At 46.5% G+C, this 23259-nt stretch overlaps 1 pseudogene; it reads right to left on the reverse strand.

Annotated features, from left to right (window-relative positions):
• Positions 1-22690: 22690 nt before the first annotated feature.
• Positions 22691-22810, reverse strand: LOC134398542 (5S ribosomal RNA; annotated as a pseudogene).
• Positions 22811-23259: the final 449 nt, after the last annotated feature.

The following is a 23259-nucleotide window of genomic DNA, read 5'->3' on the forward strand; positions in this document are numbered from 1 at the left end:
CGCCTGCCAGTACTTGCCTTGCCAGTAGCTTCAATGGTTTCACTTGCCAGTATTTCAGCTGCCAATAGCTTTCATGGCTTTGCCTGCCAGTACTTGCCTTGCCAGTTGCTTCTACGACTTCACTTGCCAGTACCATCTCTGCCAGTAGCTTCAACGGCTTCAATTGCCAGTATTACAGCTGCCAGTAGCTTCAACGGCTTCACTTGCCTTGCCCGTAGCTTCAACAGCTTCACTTGTCAGTACCTTCCCTGCCAGTAGATTCCATGGCTTCGCCCGCCAGTATTTCAGCTGCCAGTAGCTCCAACGGCTTCATTTGCCAGTACCTCCCCTGCCAGTAGCTTCAACGGCTTCACTTGCCAGTACCTTCCCTGCCAGTAGCTTCAATGGCTTCACTTGCCAGTATTTCAGCTGTTAGTAGCTTCAACGACTTCACTTGCCAGTATTTCAGCTGCCAATAGCTTTCATGGCTTCGCCTGCCAGTACTTGCCTTGCCAGTAGCTTCTACGACTTCACTTGCCAGTACCATCTCTGCCAGTAACTTCAACGGCTTCACTTGCCAGTACCTTCCCTGCCAGTAGCTTCACCAGCTTCTCTTACCAGTATTTCAGCTGCCAGTAGCTTCAACGACTTAACTTGCCAGTACTTGCCTTGCAGTAGCTTCAACGGCTTCACTTGCCAGTACTTGCCTTACCAGCAGCTTCTACGGCTTCACTTGCCAGTACTTGCTTTGCCAGTAGCTTCAATGGCTTCACTTGACAATACCTTCCCTGCCAGTAGCTTCACCAGCTTCTCTTGCCAGTATTTCAGCTGCCAGTAGCTTCAATGGCTTCACTTGCCAGTACTTGCCTTGCCAGTAGCTTCAACGGCTTCACTTGTCAGTACCTTCCCTGCCAGTAGCTTCAACGGCTTCAATTGCCAGTACTTGCCTTACCAGCAGCTTCTACGGCTTCACTTGCCAGTACTTGCCTTGCCAGTAGCTTCAACGGCTTCACTTGCCAGTACCTTCCCTGCCAGTAGCTTCAACGGCTTCACTTGCCAGTACTTGCCTTACCAGCAGCTTCTACGGCTTCACTTGCCAGTACTTGCCTTACCAGCAGCTTCAACGGCTTCACTTGCCAGTACTTGCCTTGCCAGTAGCTTCAATGGCTTCACTTGCCAGTACTTGCCTTGCCAGCAGCTTCTTTTTTTTTTAATAATTTTTATTCATTTTCAACACTATATAAACATAGATAAACATTACCAAAATATAACTGAAACAAAACACAATAAGAAAAAAAAACATCAAATATCTGCTGCATACATATTGAATGATTGTTGAGTACAAATATCAAAAACTATTACATATACCTTATCATACTACAACATCTTCGTTCTTAACATAAAAGTGCACCCCCCACCTCGGGATCATTCTTGAGTCCAAAATCTAATCGTTTCTTCTGCTGGTGGTTTCCCACTTCCCTTAGTAAACACAAACACTAGGAACTGTTTCCAGATTCCTTCGAACTCATTTATTTTAGTTACGCCTTTTCTCCACTTAATATTACATGTCAGTTTATCATTAATGGCTATGTCCCATACTTCTTTATACCATTCCTCAATAGAATATTCCCAAAGGCTTCACTTGCCAGTAACTTCCTTGCCAGTAGTTTCAGTGGCTTCGGGTGCCAGTATTTCAGCTGCCAGTAGCTTCCCTGGCCTCACTTGCCAGTACATGCCTTGCCAGCAGCTTCAATGGCTTCACTTGCCAGTACTTGCCTTGCCAGTAGCTTCAACGGCTTCACTTGCCAGTACTTGCCTTGCCAGTAGCTTCAACGGCTTCACTTGCCAGTACTTGCCTTGCCAGTAGCTTCAATGGCTTCACTTGCCAGTACTTGCCTTGCCAGCAGCTTCTACGGCTTCACTTGCCAGTACTTGCCTTGCCAGTAGCTTCAATGGCTTCACTTGCCAATACCTTCCCTGCCAGTAGCTACACCAGCTTCTCTTGTCAGTATTTCAGCTGCCAGTAACTTCAACGGCTTCACTTGCCAGTACTTGCCTTGCCAGTAGCTTCAACGGCTTCACTTGTCAGTACTTGCCTTGCAAGTAGCTTCAACGGCTTCACTTGTCAATACCTTCCTTGCCAGTAGCTTCACCAGCTTCTCTTGTCAGTATTTCAGCTGCCAGTAGCTTCTACAGCTTCACTTGCCAGTACTTGCCTTGCCAGTAGCTTCAACGGCTTCACTTGCCAGTACTTGTCTTGCCAGTAGCTTCTACGACTTCACTTGCCAGTACCATATCTGCCAGTAGCTTCTACCACTTCACTTGCCAGTTCCATCTCTGCTAGTAGCTTCACAACCTTCTCTTGCCAGTATTTCAGCTGCCAGTAGCTTCAACGGCTTCACTTGCCAGTACGTGCCTTGCCAGTAGCTTCAACGGCTTCACTTGCCAGTACTTGCCTTACCAGCAGCTTCTATGGCTTCACTTGCCAGTACTTGCCTTGCCAGTAGCTTCTACGGCTTCACTTACCAGCACCATCTCTGCCAGTAGCTTCTACGGCTTCACTTGCCAATACTTGCCTTGCCAGCAGCTTCTACAGCTTCACTTGCCAGTACTTGCCTTACCAGCAGCTTCTATGGCTACACTTGCCAGTACTTGCCTTGCAGTAGCTTCAACGGCTTCACTTGCCAGTACTTGCCTTACCAGTAGCTTCAACGGCTTCACTTGCCAATACCTTCCCTGCCAGTAGCTTCAACGGCTTCACTTGCCAGTACCTTCCCTGCCAGTAGCTTCAACGGCTTCACTTACCAGTACCTTCCCTGCCAGCAGCTTCAACGGCTTCACTTGCCAGTACTTGCCTTACCAGCAGCTTCAACGGCTTCACTTGCCAGTACTTGCCTTGCCAGTAGCTTCAACGGCTTCACTTGCCAGTACTTGCCTTGCCAGTAGCTTCAACGGCTTCACTTGCCAATACCTTCCCTGCCAGTAGCTTCACCAAATTCTTTTGCCAGTACTTGCCTTGCCAGCAGCTTCAACGGCTTCACTTGCCAGTACTTGCCTTGCCAGCAGCTTCAACAGCTTCACTTGCCAGTACTTGCCTTACCAGCAGCTTCTATGGCTTCACTTGCCAGTACTTGCCTTGCCAGTAGCTTCTACGGCTTCACTTACCAGCACCATCTCTGCCAGTAGCTTCTACGGCTTCACTTGCCAATACTTGCCTTGCCAGCAGCTTCTACAGCTTCACTTGCCAGTACTTGCCTTACCAGCAGCTTCTATGGCTACACTTGCCAGTACTTGCCTTGCAGTAGCTTCAACGGCTTCACTTGCCAGTACTTGCCTTACCAGTAGCTTCAACGGCTTCACTTGCCAATACCTTCCCTGCCAGTAGCTTCAACGGCTTCACTTGCCAGTACCTTCCCTGCCAGTAGCTTCAACGGCTTCACTTGCCAGTACTTGCCTTACCAGCAGCTTCAACGGCTTCACTTGCCAAAACTTGCCTTGCCAGTAGCTTCAACGGCTTCACTTGCCAATACCTTCCCTGCCAGTAGCTTCACCAAATTCTTTTGCCAGTACTTGCCTTGCCAGCAGCTTCAACGGCTTCACTTGCCAGTACTTGCCTTGCCAGCAGCTTCAACGGCTTCACTTGCCAGTACTTGCCTTACCAGCAGCTTCTATGGCTTCACTTGCCAGTACTTTCCTTGCCAGTAGCTTCTACGGCTTCACTTACCAGCACCATCTCTGCCAGTAGCTTCTACGGCTTCACTTGCCAATACTTGCATTGCCAGCAGCTTCTACAGCTTCACTTGCCAGTACTTGCCTTACCAGCAGCTTCTATGGCTACACTTGCCAGTACTTGCCTTGCAGTAGCTTCAACGGCTTCACTTGCCAGTACTTGCCTTACCAGTAGCTTCAACGGCTTCACTTGCCAATACCTTCCCTGCCAGTAGCTTCAACGGCTTCACTTGCCAGTACCTTCCCTGCCAGTAGCTTCAACGGCTTCACTTGCCAGTACTTGCCTTACCAGCAGCTTCAACGGCTTCACTTGCCAAAACTTGCCTTGCCAGTAGCTTCAATGGCTTCACTTGCCAGTACTTGCCTTGCCAGTAGCTTCAACGGCTTCACTTGACAGTACTTGCCTTGCCAGCAGCTTCTACGGCTTCACTTGCCAGTACTTGCCTTGCCAGCAGCTTCACTGGCTTCACTTGCCAGTACTTGCCTTGCCAGTAGCTTCAAAGGCTTCACTTGCCAGTACTTGCCTTGCCAGTAGCTTCAATGGCTTCACTTGCCAATACCTTCCCTGCCAGTAGCTTCACCAGCTTCTCTTGCCAGTATTTCAGCTGCCAGTAGCTTCAACGGCTTCACTTGCCAGTACTTAACTTGCCAGTAGATTCAACGGCTTCACTTGCCAGTACTTGCCTTACCAGCAGCTTCTACGGCTTCACTTGCCAGTACTTGCCTTGCCAGCAGCTTCTACGGCTTCACTTGCCAGTACTTGCCTTGCCAGCAGCTTCAATGGCTTCACTTGCCAGTACTTGCCTTGCCAGTAGCTTCAACGGCTTCACTTGCCAGTACTTGCCTTGCCAGTAGCTTCAACGGCTTCACTTGCCAGTACTTGCCTTGCCAGCAGCTTCAACGGCTTCACTTGCCAGTACTTGCCTTGCCAGTAGCTTCAACGGCTTCACTTGCCAGTACTAGTCTTGCAAGTAGCTTCAACGGCTTCACTTGCCAGTACTTGCCTTGCCAGCAGCTTCAACGGCTTCACTTGCCAGTACTTGCCTTGCCAGTAGCTTCAACGGCTTCACTTGCCAGTACTTGCCTTGCCAGTAGCTTCAACGGCTTCACTTGCCAGTACTTGCCTTGCCAGCAGCTTCAACGGCTTCACTTGCCAGTACTTGCCTTGCCAGCAGCTTCAACGGCTTCACTTGCCAGTACTTGCCTTGCCAGCAGCTTCAACGGCTTCACTTGCCAGTACTTGCCTTGCGAGTAGCTTCAACGGCTTCACTTGCCAGTACTTGCCTTGCCAGCAGCTTCAACGGCTTCACTTGCCAGTACTTGCCTTGCCAGTAGCTTCAACGGCTTCACTTGCCAGTACTTGCCTTGCCAGCAGCTTCAACGGCTTCACTTGCCTTGCCAGTAGCTTCAACGGCTTCACTTGCCAGTACTTGCCTTGCCAGTAGCTTCTACGGCTTCACTTGCCAGTACTTGCCTTGCCAGTAGCTTCAATGGCTTCACTTGCCAATACCTTCCCTGTCAGTAGCTTCACCAGCTTCTCTTGCCAGTATTTTAGCTGCCAGTAGCTTCAATGGCTTCATTTGAAAGTACTTGCCTTGTCAGTAGCTTCAACAGATTCACTTGTCAGTACTTGCCTTGCCAGTAGCTTCTATGGCTTCACTTGGTAGTACCATCTCTGCTAGTAGCTTCTACGACTTCACTTGCCAGTATTTCAGCTGCCAGCAGCTTCTACAGCTTCTCTTTCCAGTACTTGCCTTGCCAACAGCTTAAATGGCTTCACTTGCCAGTACTTGCCTTGCAGTAGCTTCAGCGGCTTCACTTGCCAGTACTTGCCTTGCCAGTAGCTTCAACGGCTTCACTTGCCAGTACTTGCCTTACCAGCAGCTTCTACGGCTTCACTTGCCAGTACTTGCCTTGTCAGCAGCTTCTACGGCTTCACTTGCCAGTACTTCCCTTGCCAGCAGCTTCAAAGGCTTCACTTGCCAGTACTTCCCTTGCCAGTAGCTTCAATGGCTTCACTTGCCAGTACTTGCCTTGCCAGGAGCTTCAACGGCTTCACTTGCCAGTACTTGCCTTGCCAGTAGCTTCAACGGCTTCACTTGCCAGTACTTGCCTGGCCAGCAGCTTCAACGGCTTCACTTGCCTTGCCAGTAGCTTCAATGGCTTCACTTGCCAGTACTTGCCTTGCCAGCAGCTTCAACGGCTTCACTTGCCAGTACTTGCCTTGCCAGTAGCTTCAACGGCTTCACTTGCCAGTACTTGCCTTGCCAGCAGCTTCAACGGCTTCACTTGCCAGTACTTGCCTTGCCAGTAGCTTCAACGGCTTCACTTGCCAATACCTTCCCTGCCAGTAGCTTCACCAGCTTCTCTTGCCAGTATTTCAGCTGCCAGTAGCTTCAACGGCTTCACTTGCCAGTACTTGCCTTGCCAGTAGCTTCAACGGCTTCACTTGCCAGTACTTGCCTTATCAGCAGCTTCTACGGCTTCACTTGCCAGTACTTGCCTTGCCAGCAGCTTCTACGGCTTCACTTGCCAGTACTTGCCTTGCCAGCAGCTTCAATGGCTTCACTTGCCAGTACTTGCCTTGCCAGCAGCTTCAACGGCTTCACTTGCCAGTACTTGCCTTGCCAGTAGCTTCAATGGCTTCACTTGCCAATACCTTCCCTGCCAGTAGCTTCACCAGCTTCTCTTGCCAGTATTTCAGCTGCCAGTAGCTTCAACGGCTTCACTTGCCAGTACTTGCCTTGCCAGTAGCTTCAACGGCTTCACTTGCCAGTACTTGCCTTGCCAGCAGCTTCTACGGCTTCACTTGCCAGTACTTGCCTTGCCAGCAGCTTCTACGGCTTCACTTGCCAGTACTTGCCTTGCCAGCAGCTTCAATGGCTTCACTTGCCAGTACTTGCCTTGCCAGTAGCTTCAACAGCTTCACTTGCCAGTACTTGCCTTGCCAGTAGCTTCAACGGCTTCACTTGCCAGTACTTGCCTTGCCAGCAGCTTCTACGGCTTCACTTGCCAGTACTTGCCTTGCCAGCATCTTCAATGGCTTCACTTGCCAGTACTTACCTTGCCAGTAGCTTCAACGGCTTCACTTGCCAGTACTTGCCTTGCCAGTAGCTTCAACGGCTTCACTTGCCAGTACTTGCCTTGCCAGCAGCTTCAACGGCTTCACTTGCCAGTACTTGCCTTGCCAGCAGCTTCAACGGCTTCACTTGCCAGTACTTGCCTTGCCAGCAGCTTCAACGGCTTCACTTGCCAGTACTTGCCTTGCCAGTAGCTTCAACGGCTTCACTTGCCAGTACTTGCCTTGCCAGTAGCTTCAACGGCTTCACTTGCTAGTACTTGCCTTGCCAGTAGCTTCAACGGCTTCACTTGCCAGTACTTGCCGTGCCAGTAGCTTCTACGGCTTCACTTGCCAGTACTTGCCTTGCCAGTAGCTTCAATGGCTTCACTTGCCAATACCTTCCCTGTCAGTAGCTTCACCAGCTTCTCTTGCCAGTATTTCAGCTGCCAGTAGCTTCAATGGCTTCACTTGAAAGTACTTGCCTTGCCAGTAGCTTCAACGGATTCACTTGTCAGTACTTGCCTTGCAAGTAGCTTCAACGGCTTCACTTGCCAATACCTTCCTTGCCAGTAGCTTCTACGACTTCACTTGCCAGTATTTCAGCTGCCAGCAGCTTCTACGGCTTCACTTGCCAGTACTTGCCTTGCCAGTAGCTTCAACGGCTTCACTTGCCAGTACTTGCCTTTCCAGTAGCTTCAACGGCTGCACTTGCCAGTACTTCACTTACCACCAGCTTCTACGGCTTGACTTGCCAGTACTTGCCTTGCCAGTAGCTTCTATGGCTTCACTTGGTAGTACTTGCCTTGCCAGTAGCTTCAACGGCTTCACTTGCCAGTACTTGCCTTGTCAGCAGCTTCAACGGCTTCACTTGCCAGTACTTGCCTTGCCAGTAGCTTCAACGGCTTCAATTGCCAGTACTTGCCTTGCCAGCAGCTTCAACGGCTTCACTTGCCAGTACTTGCCTTGCCAGCAGCTTCAACGGCTTCACTTGCCAGTACTTGCCTTGCCAGTAGCTTCAACGGCTTCACTTGCCAGTACTTGCCTTGCCAGTAGCTTCAACGGCTTCACTTGTCAGTACTTGCCTTGCAAGTAGCTTCAACGGCTTCACTTGCCAATACCTTCCTTGCCAGTAGCTTCACCAGCTTCTCTTGCCAGTATTTAAGCTGCCAGTAGCTTCTACGGCTTCACTTGCCAGTACTTGTCTTGCCAGTAGCTTCAACGGCTTCACTTGTCAGTACTTGCCTTGAAAGTAGCTTCAACGGCTTCACTTGCCAATAACTTTCCTGCCAGTAGCTTCACCAGCTTCTCTTGCCAGTATTTCAGCTGCCAGTAGCTTCAACGGCTTCACTTGCCAGTACTTGCCTTGCCAGTAGCTTCAACGGCTTCACTTGCCAGTACCTTCCCTGCCAGTAGCTTCAACGGCTTCACTTGCCAGTACCTTCCCTGCCAGTAGCTTCAACGGCTTCACTTGCCAGTACCTTCCCTGCCAGTAGCTTCAACGGCTTCACTTGCCAGTACTTGCCTTACCAGCAGCTTCTACGGCTTCACTTGCCAGTACTTGCCTTGCCAGTAGCTTCAACGGCTTCACTTGCCAGTACTTGCCTTGCCAGTAGCTTCAACGGCTTCACTTGCCAGTACTTGCCTTGCCAGCAGCTTCTACGGCTTCACTTGCCAGTACTTGCCTTGCCAGTAGCTTCAATGGCTTCACTTGCCAATACCTTCCCTGCCAGTAGCTTCACCAGCTTCTCTTGCCAGTATTTCAGCTGCCAGTAGCTTCTACGGCTTCACTTGCCAGTACTTGCCTTGCCAGTAGCTTCAACGGCTTCACTTGCCAGTACTTGCCTTACCAGCAGCTTCTACGGCTTCACTTGCCAGTACTTGCCTTACCAGCAGCTTCTACGGCTTCACTTGCCAGTACTTGCCTTGCCAGTGTGGCTAAGGCTTTACAATACAAATGCATTTGCTGGTGGATTACAGACTTTGCAAGACTTTTCACAAAAGACAAGATACAGGGAAGGCAAAAAGCAAGGATAAACAAAAATCATTACAATGGAACAAAATACAATGCAAGAAATCCCTCTTTTAACTACTCCATATTGGATAACTAGTGAGCCGTCTAAATAGATCATCAGTGGGTGGTTCAACTGCTTAATGAGGAAGGCAAATTGATAACAGACAACAAAGAAAAGGCTGAAGTGCTTAATTCCTACTTTGCCTCGGTCTTCTCTTAAAAGCGGGTCTATGACTCCTTCCTGGAAAAAGTGAAGCAGAAGTTGAGAAGGCAGGATTGCAGTTTGAGATTGATAAAGAAATGGTCAAAGAACACCTAATTTCCCTGAATGAGTTTAAATCTCTAGGGCCCGATGAACTGTATCTAAGAGTAATGAAGGAGCTAGCAGAAGAACTCTCAGAACCCTTGTCTATTATCTTTGCAAAATCATGGAAGACGGGTGAGGTGCCGGACGACTGGAGGAGGGCTAACGTTGTCCTTACCTTCAAAAAGGGCAAAAAGGAACCTGGGAACTTGGGAACTACAGACCAGTCAGTCTGGGAAAATTCTGGAGCAGATTATAAAGAAGTCAATCTGTAAACACCTTGAAATCAATGCAGTGATTACTAGAAGCCAACATGGATTTGTCAGGAGATGTAGGGAACGCTGATCAAATTTGCAGATGACACAAAATTGGGTAGGATAGCTAATACTCTGGAAGACAGAAACAAACTTCAAAGTGATCTTGAGAGGCTGGAGTGCTGGGCTGAAAACAACAGAATGAAACTTAATAGGAATAAATGCCAAGTTCTACATTTAGGGAATAGAAACTAAATGCACAGTTACAAGATGGGGGACACTTGGCTCAGCAATACTACAAACGAGAATTGTTGTAGATCACAAGCTGAATATGAGCCAATAGCGCAATATGGCTGCAAGAAAGGCAAATGCTATTTTGGGCTGCATTAAGAGAAGTATAGCTTCCAAATCACGTGAGGTACTGGTTCCTCTCTATTTGGCCCTGGTTAGGCCTCACCTAGAGTACTGCGTCCAGTTCTGGGCTCCACAATTCAAGAAGGACACAGACAAGCTGGAGCGTGTTCAGAAAAGGGCAACCAGGATGATCAGAGGTCTAGAAACAAAGTCCTATGAAGAGAGACTGAAAGAACTGGGCATGTTTAGCCTGGAGAAGAGAAGATTGAGGGGAGACATGATAGCACTCTTCAAATACTTAAAAAGTTGTCTCACAGAGGAGGGCCAGGATCTCTTCTCAGAATGCAAGACACGGAATAACGGGCTCAAGTTAAAAGAAGCCAGATTCCGGCTGGACATCAGGAAAAACTTCCTAACTGTTAGAGCAGTGCAACAGTGGAATCAGTGACCTAGGGAGGTTGTGGGCTCTCCCACACTAGAGGCTTTCAAGAGGCAGCTGGACAAGCATCTGTCGGGGATGCTTTAGGTTGGATTCCTGCATTAAGCAGGGGGTTGGACTCGATGGCCTTGTAGGCCCCTTCCAACTCTGCTATTCTATGATTCTTTGTTAACTTTCATTTACAACTAACGTAGGGCTCTAAAAGTCCTTAGGTAGAATCATAATATGTGTACACAATTCTGAACCTTTAATTATCTTATATTTTGGCTTGTGTGGTGATCACAAGCTTTTGCAAGGAAGATAAGCGTTTGCAAAGAACATTTGGCAATTGTGGAACGAAGCCAAGTCACTTATGAGTGGTAAAAGGCACAAATCCTTTCTTAAAAACATTTGCTATGGCAATTAAAGAAACAGTTAGAACTACTAAAGTAACAATTATCAAAATTACAGCTACATAATCTTCACACACATGTAAGATAACTTTAGTGTCTTTTAAATGTTGGGTTGAGTACCTAGGTTGCTCCGTGCTGGTTTCTTCGCCTGTGTTGCTGGTGGCTTCCGGTGCACCAGAAGGCAGATAATCGTTGCCTGTGTCCTCTGAGCTCCGGCTACTCAGGGGAGGCAGGGGTTGATGAAAATGTTTTATTCTAGAACAATGTGTCCATTTATGTGTCTATAATAATTTCACTTACAAGTACAAAGCAGCAAGGGCTTTCTCAATCCTGGGGTCCTACTTTTAAGCAGGTAGGCTGGAACAAGCAGGGTTCTTCTAATGACAATCTGGAAAGGTGCAGGTAACGATGGAGCTGGAAAAGAGAAAACTGCAGGGCAATTACATATTCTTGGAATAAAACATTTCCCAATTCCTATTTAATTCTTTCTTGTTCCCCCACTAAAAACTGAGAGGAAAAGCCAAACATTAGCTCAAAATGAAACAATTTAAGACTTTTTCTGACTTTAACAATGCAATTGGAAATACATCCACCCATTTCAAGGAAATTTCTAATTTAATTTTTGCTAGGGTCTCTTTTCAGGGTCCTACTTTTAACTCTATCTGCCTACCAGACTGGAATCTTCATGAGATGCCAGCCTATTTTTAGGACAAAAGTGCCATGTTCTACACTACCTAAGAAGTAAAATAGCTTTCTAGATCTGATTTTATGGTTTCAGGCCTGAACAAAACAGTAGGTGTTCAAAAAAACTTTTACATTTCAACAAAGTCAATCTGGATTCTTAAAAAAAGATAACAAGTCCATGTCTGCAGGGGCTTTTCTTTTGATGCATTTACAAATGAAGCCAGTAAAAACAATTCACTGAGCATTTATATTCCTTGGCTGATCATGGTTCTCAAAAAAGTCTTTCAGTCATTGAAGAGTCTGATCAATGTCCATCTTGTGAGGTCTTTAAACACCTGGTCTTTAAACAGGGCGGTCATGATGATTCTTGGCACATCAGGGGTAACAAATCCCATCTTTCTGGGTTCTTGAAAACTTTGAATTATTGTGCTAATTCCAAGTCTCCTTTTTCATAAGGTGGATTCAAATACTGAGAAATGGGCTAGCTCCAATTATGGCAGCTCGCTTGTAGACAAATTAGCCAATTCTTTTGGCAACATCACGGCTTTTAACAGATCAACTGTTAATTCTCCATGGGTCACTGCTCCATGGGCAGTCACAAATCTTCTTTCTTTCCAAATCTGTCCATGTGATATTTTGAATCAGTAAATATAGTCTTTTGCCTGAAACAAGCATCAGGGCTTCTGTGCATACTACGAGTTCAGCTGCTTGTTGTACAATTGTAGCTGGATCCATCAGTAAACAACTCGAGGTCATCTTATAGGTCTGGGCGAGGTTTGGTGCCAAGTTGCAAGACTTCAAGTCATGCTCTGGAACTTCTTCTTTGTAGTTCAGGTATCAACGTGGCAGGATTCAATGAGGCGAGCCTTGGGTCCACGAGGAGGTTGATCTCACATCTGGACTGGCAGGCAGGGTTCAGGTGTTAGCTTCTTCTACTGTACTCCACTGGTCTGTGCCACGTTTTTGGCACAGCACACTTGAGGCTGGTAGTGCAAACCCAGTAATGCAAGCTGGAGTTTTTAATTGCTTTAATCATTTCACAAGTCCATTTTTAAAAAGCAATAGCTGTATTCTTCTTCTGGCTTCTAATTTCAAAGGATACTGATGCAAGAACACAGGGGTGCTTTTAGGCTTCAATTGTAGTTGCATTTAGGGCTCAGGCTCAGGGCTCAAAGCATTTCAAAAGTTCTATTAGGCCAAAGTTAGAATATCTCTGCCCCCAAAAAAAGAACCACTGGGCAATTTTCAGAACACAACGTTCAAAACACACACAAAAATATAGCAATTCAGTATTTCCAATCTTCATCAGCAGAGGATGCAAGATTGTCCATTCACTAACTTTTTCAAGGCAGGGCTTCTTCACCCCCCTTTTCCTTCTGGTCAAAAACCATGCCACGTACACTAACCTTCAAACACTTTCCTTTTTCACTATGTTTCAACTTCTCATCTTCTTCACCTCTGCTATTCACATACTTTACTCTTCTTCAAATCAACTTCACTTCAAATCAACATCTTTGCAAAACAACCAAAACAACCTTTTTAAAAGTCTTTCAAACTATCTCTTCTGCACAGCCCCCCCCTCTCTCTCTCTCTTTTCAGACATTTCTCTTATCCACTTTTAACAACATACTTTTTCTTTCTCTCATCTTGGCAAAACGGTTGGCAAAACTATTTGTACAAGGACTTGAGCTTTTCAACTTAGGCAGTGAATCTTCAAAGCTATGGAAGACATTTCTTCCGTGAAAATGGGGTTCTACATTTTCAAATTATCTGAGGTTTGTGAAAGACAAAATACACAAAGTCTTCAAAATCTAAAACAAAAACTTTCACTGAAAATAAAACTGCTTATCTCTAGCTGCTAAGCATAGGAGAAGCAAAAAAAAAACACTAGGGAGGAGAAGGACAACAAAAACTTCAAATTTCTTTCACTTGGGCCGGGTGGAAAACACAAACTGACAATTTTTTTTCCTTTCACTTTAACACAACACCAACTTTTCTGTAATTCACATTCCAACACTAAAGGGCGATCCTTTGAGAGGTACATTTACTCAATTACATTTCTATGTTTGCAAATTGATTCCAATGACACAGCTGAAATTAACTTTGGATCAAGTTCAAAAAATCCACAAGGGGCAATCTAACATAAAAAAGACATCCATTCACAATCACAAACATTTTTAACTCATTGTTACACTGTTACAGTTTCAAACTCTCCTTTTTCAATTTCAATGAAAGCTTCCCAAAGACAACAACTTTACCAATGGGCTCGGGGACTTTTCCAATACGAACTATAAGCTTCCCATTTCTGAGGTCAATTGTGAACACCCACTCCCTCCATTTCCCGTCAGGGTCCATGGGATTAAAGGTTTCACTCACCAAATAGCCGTCTCCCGTCTTCGCCCTTTCTAATCACGTCTGATTGCAAATTGTTGTTGCCTGTTCCCTTCCATCTGTCGGGTGGAGTCGATTTTGTAACCTTGGCTCGAATGGTCCCGTCAATTCGGTCTCCATGTCTGCACAGTGCATGTCAACCTACTTGAGGCAAGAGAAATCTCTCTTGGCGATCGCTCCTCAATCTAGGTTCCACTGGCAGGCATGAATCCGTCTTGGGGTAGATCCGAGTCATGGCACCATTTGTTAGATCAATGTTCTTTTCACCCAGGGACGAGATCCAAACAGCCCTTAAGCACGACTCCACCATTCCAACGACAGAGGGTTCAAAAGCGCTTTATTGATTAGTAATCAAGGCCTGGTCTCTTCAAAGGGAGCAATCAGACAAAAGACATAGGGAATATGGTACAGTATTAAAGCTTTCAAGGGGCAGGGCCCAGTAGCAGCATTAACCAATCAGAACATAACACTGAGGCATAGCTAATTATGCTAAACAGTCCTGTAAACAATACCTTTGGCCTGACAGTAAGTTACAGAGAGTTAACTTCGACACAGACAGCTGGAGCCAGGACTCTTGTTTATATTAGTAATCAAGGATGCAAGGACGCACACAAGGAGACATTCTCATACAGGGCATTATGACATTTTGCTTGGTGTGCAATGGAGATTTTACAGTTTCCTGTTAAAAATGGAGGTGGTTCTGCTAACACCAGTAGCTTCAACGGCTTCACTTGCCAGTACTTGCCTTGCCAGCAGCTTCTACGGCTTCACTTGCCAGTACTTGCCTTGCCAGTAGCTTCAATGGCTTCACTTGCCAATACCTTCCCTGCCAGTAGCTTCCCCAGCTTCTCTTGCCAGTATTTCAGCTGCCAGTAGCTTCACTTGCCAGTACTTGCCTTACCAGCAGCTTCTACGGCTTCACTTGCCAGTACTTGCCTTACCAGCAGCTTCTACGGCTTCACTTGCCAGTACTTGCCTTGCAAGTAGCTTCAACGGCTTCACTTGCCAATACCTTCCTTGCCAGTAGCTTCACCAGCTTCTCTTGCCAGTATTTCAGCTGCCAGTAGCTTCAACGGCTTCACTTGCCAGTACCTCCCCTGCCAGTAGCTTCAATGGCTTCGCCTGACAGTATTTCAGCTGCCAGTAGCTTCAACGGCTTCACTTGCCAGTACCTTCCCTGCTAGTAGCTTCCCTGCCAGTACTTGCCTTGCCAGCAGCTTCTACGGCTTCACTTGCCAGTACATGCCTTGCCAGTAGCTTCAACGACTTCACTTGCCAATACTTGCCTTACCAGCAGCTTCTACGGCTTCGCCTGCCAGTATTTCAGCTGCCAGTAGCTTCACCGGCTTCACTTGCCAGTACTTGCCTTGCCCGTAGCTTCAACGGCTTCACTTGCCAGTACCTTCCCTGCCAGTAGCTTCCCTGCCAGTACTTGCCTTTCCAGCAGCTTTAATGGCTTCACTAGCCAGTACCTTCCCTACCAGTAGCTTCAATGGCTTCGCCTGCCAGTATTTCAGCTGCCAGTAGCTTCAACGGCTTCACTTGCCAGTACTTGCCTTGCCAGCAGCTTCAACGGCTTCACTTGTCAGTACTTGCCTTGCAAGTAGCTTCAACGGCTTCACTTGCCAATACCTTCCCAGCCAGTAGCTTCACCGGCTTCTCTTGCCAGTATTTCAGCTGCCAGTAGCTTCTACGGCTTCACTTGCCAGTACTTGCCTTGCAAGTAGCTTCAACGGCTTCACTTGCCAGTACTTTCCTTACCAGCAGCTTCTACGGCTTCACTTGCCAGTACTTGTCTTGCCAGTAGCTTCTACGACTTCACTTGCCAGTACCATCTCTGCCAGTAACTTCTACTACTTCACTTGCCAGTACCATCTCTGCCAGTAGCTTCACCAGCTTCTCTTGCCTGTATTTCAGCTGCCAGTAGCATCAACGGCTTCACTTGCCAGTACTTGCCTTGCCAGTAGCTTCAACGGCTTCACTTGTCAGTACTTGCCTTGCAAGTAGCTTCAACGGCTTCACTTGCCAATACTTACTTACTTACTTTCTTTATTGCGATCTATAGATCCATAAAAAGAAAACAAACAAACAACAAACAAACAAACACAAGAATCAGACATGAAATCATACAATTAGAGCTATTATCAACTTTAGTCTAATACACAAAGAGCTCTAATCTTGGCCGCCACTGTAAGAAATTTAGCAACAGCCAAAGTTACACTTGAAGACTTATCTTCCAACAGAAACTTAACATAAAATTTGCCTGAAGTTCTGGACAGTTTGCTCAACAATGGGGTGATCATAAGATGGCGGGCCTGATTATAAAAGCTACAGGACAGAAGGATATGCTCCATCGTCTCCACTTCCGTATTCCTACAGGGGCACCGATGTTCCTGATAAGGGATACCAGCATATCTGCCCTGAAGTAATTCAATAGAATAAACATTGCATCTGGCCTTGGAGAAGGCACTACGATATTTGGCGACCGACAAGTTCTTTAGATAGTCAGCCAGCTGAAGAGGCCCAACGTAATGAACGTGCAATGCACTGGGAGAGCAAGAGACATGAGAGCGAGCACGTAAGTCGCAGAAGGCTATATCCCACAGTCTTTGTTTGATAGCTTTAAAAGCAAAATTCAAGCCCAGATTAAGGAGGAGGGAAGAGGAGAGACCTATTGAAGCTGCCTTCCTGGCAAGAAGCTTGGACCAGCTGTTCACGTAGTTGTCCTGAGCCAGACAGGGAAGCAGACCTGAGCCCCTCCCAAAAAGACTAACTTCCATCCAAAATTTTAAGGCAGACCACCAAGCCCTAAGCGAAAGAGAGCTTTCCCCGGTTTCCAACAAAAGTACCGAATTAGGGACACACTTTGGGAGTTGAAGAAGGGTCCTCAAAAACCTTGTCTGCAGCCTATCTATCTCAGATGTTAATCCCCCTATCCAGATATTTGAGGCATATAAAAGCTGGGCTGCAGACTTGGCATTAAACACTTTGATGGCAGACGGTATAAACATTCCCCCTTTAGTAAAGAAAAAGCGTGTTATTACAGCTGAACTGACTGAAGCTTTATTAAGGGTGGCCGATCTATGGGCACTCCAGGACAGGGTATGATGGAATAGCAGCCCCAGGTAAGAGAAATTTTTCACCTGTTCCAGGATATGCCCATCAAGGGACCACCGGCGTTGAGAAAATCTATTTTCAAAGACCATGACTTTAGATTTCTCAAAATTAATTTTCAGATCGTTGGTCAAACAAAAGTTGGAGAATTTCATTAAAAGATGTTTCAAACCAGGTCTAGAGCGGGAGAGAATAACAGCATCGTCTGCGTAAAGTAAAATAGGAATTTTCCTTGCGCCAAGTTTGGGCAAGTGTCCTTCATGGTCAGACAGGGCCTCCTCAATATCATTTATGTATAGGTTAAATAGTGTCGGTGCGAGGATACAGCCCTGTCTTACTCCTCTAGACATAGGAATTTCATTTGAAAGCTGTCCCTGTGTGCCACATCTAACTTGCATCCTGCTGTCGCTGTATAGAACCATTATAAGATCAAGAAGTCTTTTGTCCACCAGGATTTTATCTAATTTCTCCCATAGTTTAGTTCTAGGGATGGAGTCGAAAGCGGACTTCAGATCCATGAAGGCGACAAACAGTTTGCTACGTAGAAACTTAAGATGTTTCTCGGCTAAGTGAAAAAGAATCAGACCATGATCAGAAGTGGAGTGATTCTTTCTAAAGGCAGCTTGGGCCTCCGTGACAACATTATTGGCCTCGAGGATGTCAGTTAGTCTATTAGATAGAAATCGAGCATAGAGCTTGCCTATTATTGAGAGGAGGCTGATAGGTCTAAAATTCCCAGGATCCTTTGGATGTCCCTTTTTGTATATCGGAACCACAATTGCGTGTCTCCAATTGTCAGGGATTTTGCCAGATTGATTTATTACGGTAAAAAGAGCGGCTAACAAAGGGGCCCACCAATCCTGATTGATTTTAATAAATTCAGCAGGGATAAAATCTATGCCGGGTGCCTTACCCCCTTTAAGTTGTTGGATTAATTCAATCACTTCCTCCTTAGAGACTGAATTCCAGGGGGGGGAGGGAAGAGAAAGTGACATCCTGCATATCAACCTGAGCTGATTGTATAGTGTCTGGGTCGGTAAAAATGGCTCTGAAATGATCCTCCCAGACCTGAGCTGGAATTGTACAACTGGGTGCTTGGCAGTTGGATCGTAAGGCGCCCGACACAATCTGCCAAAACATTTTTGAATCATTATTCAAGGAGGCATTTAACAGCAGGGACCAGGAGTTTCGTTCAGCTTGGCGTCTTTTTTGGGCAATGAGGGACTTATATTGCTTTTTTAGCTGAAAATAGGTCGAAGGGAGATAATTGTAGCCCGATTTTCTGTAGGTTATATAAGACTCCCTTAACTCATTTTTCTTCAGGTAACATTCTCTATCAAACCAAGTAGGGCCCTTATAGATCGTAGGGGCAGTATTGTCTGGGGCTGACCAACCTGCATGAGTTAAAGCATCTTGGAAGGAGTCGATTAAATCATCATATGCTTTTATAGAGGATGCAGCCGATTCCTTCCACAAAATTGCTGATCTTAATCGAATTATTGAATCGGAGTTTAATCTTTCCTCTAGAAGACTGCTTAATTTATCAGACCATTTTACCCTTATTCTGTGTGGGCACTCAAACAGGATATCAGTTAAATGGGTATGGGGTAGTCTTAAATTAGGAGTTGGGGCACATAAAGTGAGGGTTAAAGGCTGGTGATCGCTACAGGTTCTGGTACCTATATAAAAATGATAAACTAACTGGAAGGCATTTCTAGATGCCAGCCCATAATCTATTGTGCTTGAACCAAATAAATTTGAGAAGGTAAATTCACCTGAGCCTTCCCAAAGGTCCACCCCATTTAAAATAATTAAATCTAGACTGAGCTGAAGTTGAGCCAGGCAAAAGCCAGCATAATTCAGAAACTGATCTTTTGAGTTTCTGTGTGGAAAATTTCGATTTTCCCTAAGTTCACTCAAGATAGGGTACCTTGCTTCTAGATCGTTGTTATTGGAGCCAATCCTGGCATTAAAGTCACCCAGAATATATAAATATGCATCAGGGAACCTAATAATTTGAGTGGATAAATAGCTCTCTACTTTATGCCAGAGTTTCTTGATCTGCTCATTGGATTTAGCAGGAGGGATATAAACATTCACAAAAATAAAGTGACTAGCATTAATTTCCAAGCAAATTCCAAACACCAGTTGTTCACAGTTTTCTAATTCAGTAACCTTAGCTATCAGTGAAGAGGACACCAGAATGGCAAGGCCACCCCTTGGACGGCCTTTCTTATTTACCCGGTGAGCATTCAAAGAGTAGGAGGAAAATCCATTAACAACAACAGTGTCCATGGCCCAAGTTTCCTGAAGCAAGATCACATCAAAGCAAGAGATATATTGACAGAAGCAGCTATCCCAACATTTGTTTGCCCAGCCTGCAATATTCCAGGATATGATCCTGAGGTAGGAATCACCCTGGGGCCACTGGCATCAATCCAGTGGGGTAATCCCGATCAGTGATCCATCCATGTCCCTCTGAATGCAGCCATTCCTTTTTGCTGTCATGTGGTTCGATGGAAGCTGTGGGTCGGAATCGATGATACTGGGCGATATTAACTCTGATGTCGGCCCTACTTGATTAGCATTAGGCAGCCCTCCAGACAGCTGTGGCAATTGGCAGGATGGGATGGATGACGTCTTGCTCCCCACCGATGTATGCAGCACTCCTGGATAGAGGCACGACGTCGGACGAACATTGTCAACTTTCACAGGAGTGTCTTGGCCAAAAGTTATCAGATCTTGCAAGGTAGAGATGGTATGTTGCCCTTCGACCAAGGGCTGAGCACAAAATAAATCGACCTCCACCCCCGAATGAAGTGAATCGGGAGACAGTTCCTGTTCCAAGATAAGGGAGTTGGAGGGCCTGCTCGGAGATTGCTGAATGCTTTGAGGTTGGTCTTCACACAGTAGGCAGGAGGATGGTATAAAGCTTTTGTGTGGTAAATCTACTTCTTCAGTCACTGCAGTTGAAAAAGCCATGGATTTGCTGCTACTCAGTTTGGGGGCATTACACTGCAGCTGGAGGGTAGAATTAGAGTGGCTTTTGATGGATATTAATGGTTTAACCTGGAGATCTTTAAAAAGCCGTGATGGGTAGATCCCCACAGTGTGCAGAAAAAGTTTTTCCTTCATTAGTAAATTTGGGGTGGTAGGTTTAGTAAACTTCAATAGGTACCTCTTATAAACAGGTGAAGAGAAAAGTAGTTCCACAGCCAACAAATATGATGGCTGAATATTTAGCAGCCATTTGAGGTTTAAGTTAGCACTTTGAACCGATGCCCAGAATGGGTGTTGTCCTCCATGGGGATGTACATCTATAACCATCGAGCAGGGCTGAAGAACTAGGCCACCATTTTTTCGCTCTATTATTCCAATATCTGGTCCACTATTGGGGGTTGTAGATAAACAGCCTCCATTATTGCAGTGAGGTTCGAAGACCAGATCTAAGCGGGGAGGGCGTGGTGGAGGTTGAGCCTGGATGCCTTGGCAGAGAAGCTTTTCTGGGAGCCACGTCAACAGTTTATTTAAAGAGCTAAGCACAGTTTCTAAGTTAGAGCTAATCGATTGGAGTGTCCTCGCTGTTAGAAAGCATTGCTCAGCCAGTAATTCAAAGGAAGAAGCTTCACTTTGGGAGTTTTCCGTGGATTTGCCAGTTGGCTGGCTTGTTTGAGAAATGCCAGCGTCCCCTAAGATAGACTCACCGGTAACTTCGCCTCCCTTGGCCAGAGGAACATATCTGTTAGACAACGTGATTTCATCTCTCGGAGAAGCAGCAGAGACGGCATGAGGAGGCTGACGAGCAATAAAACTGTCGAGCCTGCACTGTTTGGCGCGAGGCACATTACTTGCATTTTGTGGAGGTGATAAAACTCATTTCCTTCTCATGGTCAGTCAAATGACCAAGAGGTAAGCAAGCTAAAAAAGTCCACCCTACTAAAAAGTTTAAAACCCCTTTCAGGGAGTGGCAACTAATACTCGAAAGCTGCCAAGTGTTAATTAAATTCTTGGTAAAAAGCAGTTTGCAGTTCAAGGAAGGAGGCAGCACGTCAAGAGCTGCAAAACTGCAAGCTGGAAATGCAGAGGCAGTAAGAGCAATTAAAAACAAGTGAAAGAGTAAAACAATAAAACAATAAAACTGCTTAAAATAGGTCAATAAAACAGTAAAACTTCTAAACTAAATTCTATTGAGTCGCGGAGACTCACACAGCACTGCAGCCTCCAACGCCATTTTCCCGGAAGATACCTTCCTTGCCAGTAGCTTCACCAGCTTCTCTTGCCAGTATTTCAGCTGCCAGTAGCTTCTACGGCTTCACTTGCCAGGACTTGCCTTGCCAGTAGCTTCAACGGCTTCACTTGCCAGTACCTTCCCTGCCAGTAGCTTCAACGGCTTCACTTGCCAGTACTTGCCTTACCAGCAGCTTCTACGGCTTCACTTGCCAGTACTTGCCTTGCCAGTAGCTTCAACAGCTTCACTTGCCAGTACTTGCCTTGCCAGCAGTTTCTACGGCTTCACTTGCCAGTACTTGCCTTACCAACAGCTTCTACGGCTTCTACGGCTTCACTTGCCAGTACTTGCCCTGCCAGTAGCTTCAACGGCTTCACTTGCCAGTATTGCCTTGCCAGCAGCTTCAACAGCCTCACTTGCCAGTACTTGCCTTGCCAGTAGCTTCAACGGCTTCACTTGCCAATACCTTCCCTGCCAGTAGCTTCACCAGCTTCTCTTGCCAGTATTTCAGCTGCCAGTAGCTTCTACGGCTTCACTTGCCAGTACTTGCCTTGTCAGTAGCTTCAACGGCTTCACTTGCCAATACCTTCCCTGCCAGTAATTTCAACGGCTTCCCTTGCCAGTACTTGCCTTGCCAGCAGCTTCTACGGCTTCACTTGCCAGTACTTGCCCTGCCAGTAGCTTCAACGGCTTCACTTGCCAGTACTTGCCTTGCCAGCAGCTTCTACGGCTTCACTTGCCAGTACTTGCCTTGCCAGTAGCTTCAATGGCTTCACTTGCCAATACCTTCCCTGCCAGTAGCTTCACCAGCTTCTCTTGCCAGTATTTCAGCTGCCAGTAGCTTCAACTGCTTCACTTGCCTTGCCAGTAGCTTGCCTTGCCAGTAGCTTCAATGGCTTCACTTGCCAATACCTTCCCTGCCAGTAGCTTCACCAGCTTCTCTTGCCAGTATTTCAGCTGCCAGTAGCTTCAACTGCTTCACTTGCCTTGCCAGTAGCTTGCCTTACCAGCAGCTTCTACGGCTTCACTTGTCAGTACTTGCCTTGCCAGTAGCTTCAATGGCTTCACTTGCCAGTACTTGCCTTGCCAGTAGCTTCAACGGCTTCACTTGCCAGTACTTGCCTTGCTAGCAGCTTCTACGGCTTCACTTGCCAGTACTTGCCTTTCAAGTAGCTTCAATGGCTTCACTTGCCAATACCTTCCCTGCCAGTAGCTTCACCAGCTTCTCTTGCCAGTATTTCAGCTGCCAGTAGCTTCAACTGCTTCACTTGCCTTTTTTTCTGATATACGGCATGGATCTATTTTTAACTCTCAATCACTGTCCCGATTACAATCCACCGTATCTCTCTCGTCTTACACAAATAAACACTTTATTCTTCGATGCCTTTTTAGAGGGGTGAATTTACTGCCAATTAAACCTTTCTCTCAGATTAGGAGTATATAAATCATCACTTTATCAGAATAGAAGACAGGAGAGCTCTAACATTCCAAAGTTAGTTTCGCTTTCTGCTCCCCCCTCCTTCCGTCTGCTTGCAGCCAGAGAACGGGCTGTTTTTCTCCTCCTTATTCTGAGTCTGCTTCCAAAAAAACAGGATTTTCACCCTCTCTTAACAATCATAATCATCCTCCTTCACTTTCATTAACGACCCATGCCTTTTTAGATGAGATAATTAGCTTTTCAGATCCCCCCCTTCGGGAGCTCTCAAGAAGAGACCTTACCCGTCATGACGTCCGGCTCCGCCCCCCTTTTAGCCTACAGCACCCGGTATTCCCAGGCGGTCTCCCATCCAGGTACTAACCAGGCCTGACCCTGCTTAGCTTCCGAGATCAGACGAGATCGGGCGTGTTCAAGGTAGTATTGCCAGTATTTCAGCTGCCAGTAGCTTCAACGGCTTCACTTGCCAGTAATTGCCTTGCCAGTAGCTTCTACGACTTCACTTGCCAGTACCTTCTACGACTTCACTTGCCAGTACCATCTCTGCCAGTAGCTTCAACGGCTTCACTTGCCAGTACTTGCCTTGCCAGTAGCTTCAACGGCTTCACTTGCCAGTACTTGCCTTGCCAGTAGCTTCTACGGCTTCACTTGCCAGTACCATCTCTGCCAGTAGCTTCAACGGCTTCACTTGCCAGTACTTGCCTTACCAGCAGCTTCTATGGCTTCACTTGCCAGTACTTGCCTTGCCAGTAGCTTCAACGGCTTCACTTGCCAGTACTTGCCTTGCCAGTAGCTTCAACGGCTTCACTTGCCAGTACTTGCCTTGCAGCAGCTTCTATGGCTTCACTTGCCAGTACTTGCCTTGCCAGTAGCTTCAATGGCTT

The sequence above is a fragment of the Elgaria multicarinata genome, chromosome 4 (assembly GCF_023053635.1).
Source record: "Elgaria multicarinata webbii isolate HBS135686 ecotype San Diego chromosome 4, rElgMul1.1.pri, whole genome shotgun sequence".
Classification (NCBI taxonomy): domain Eukaryota; kingdom Metazoa; phylum Chordata; class Lepidosauria; order Squamata; family Anguidae; genus Elgaria; species Elgaria multicarinata.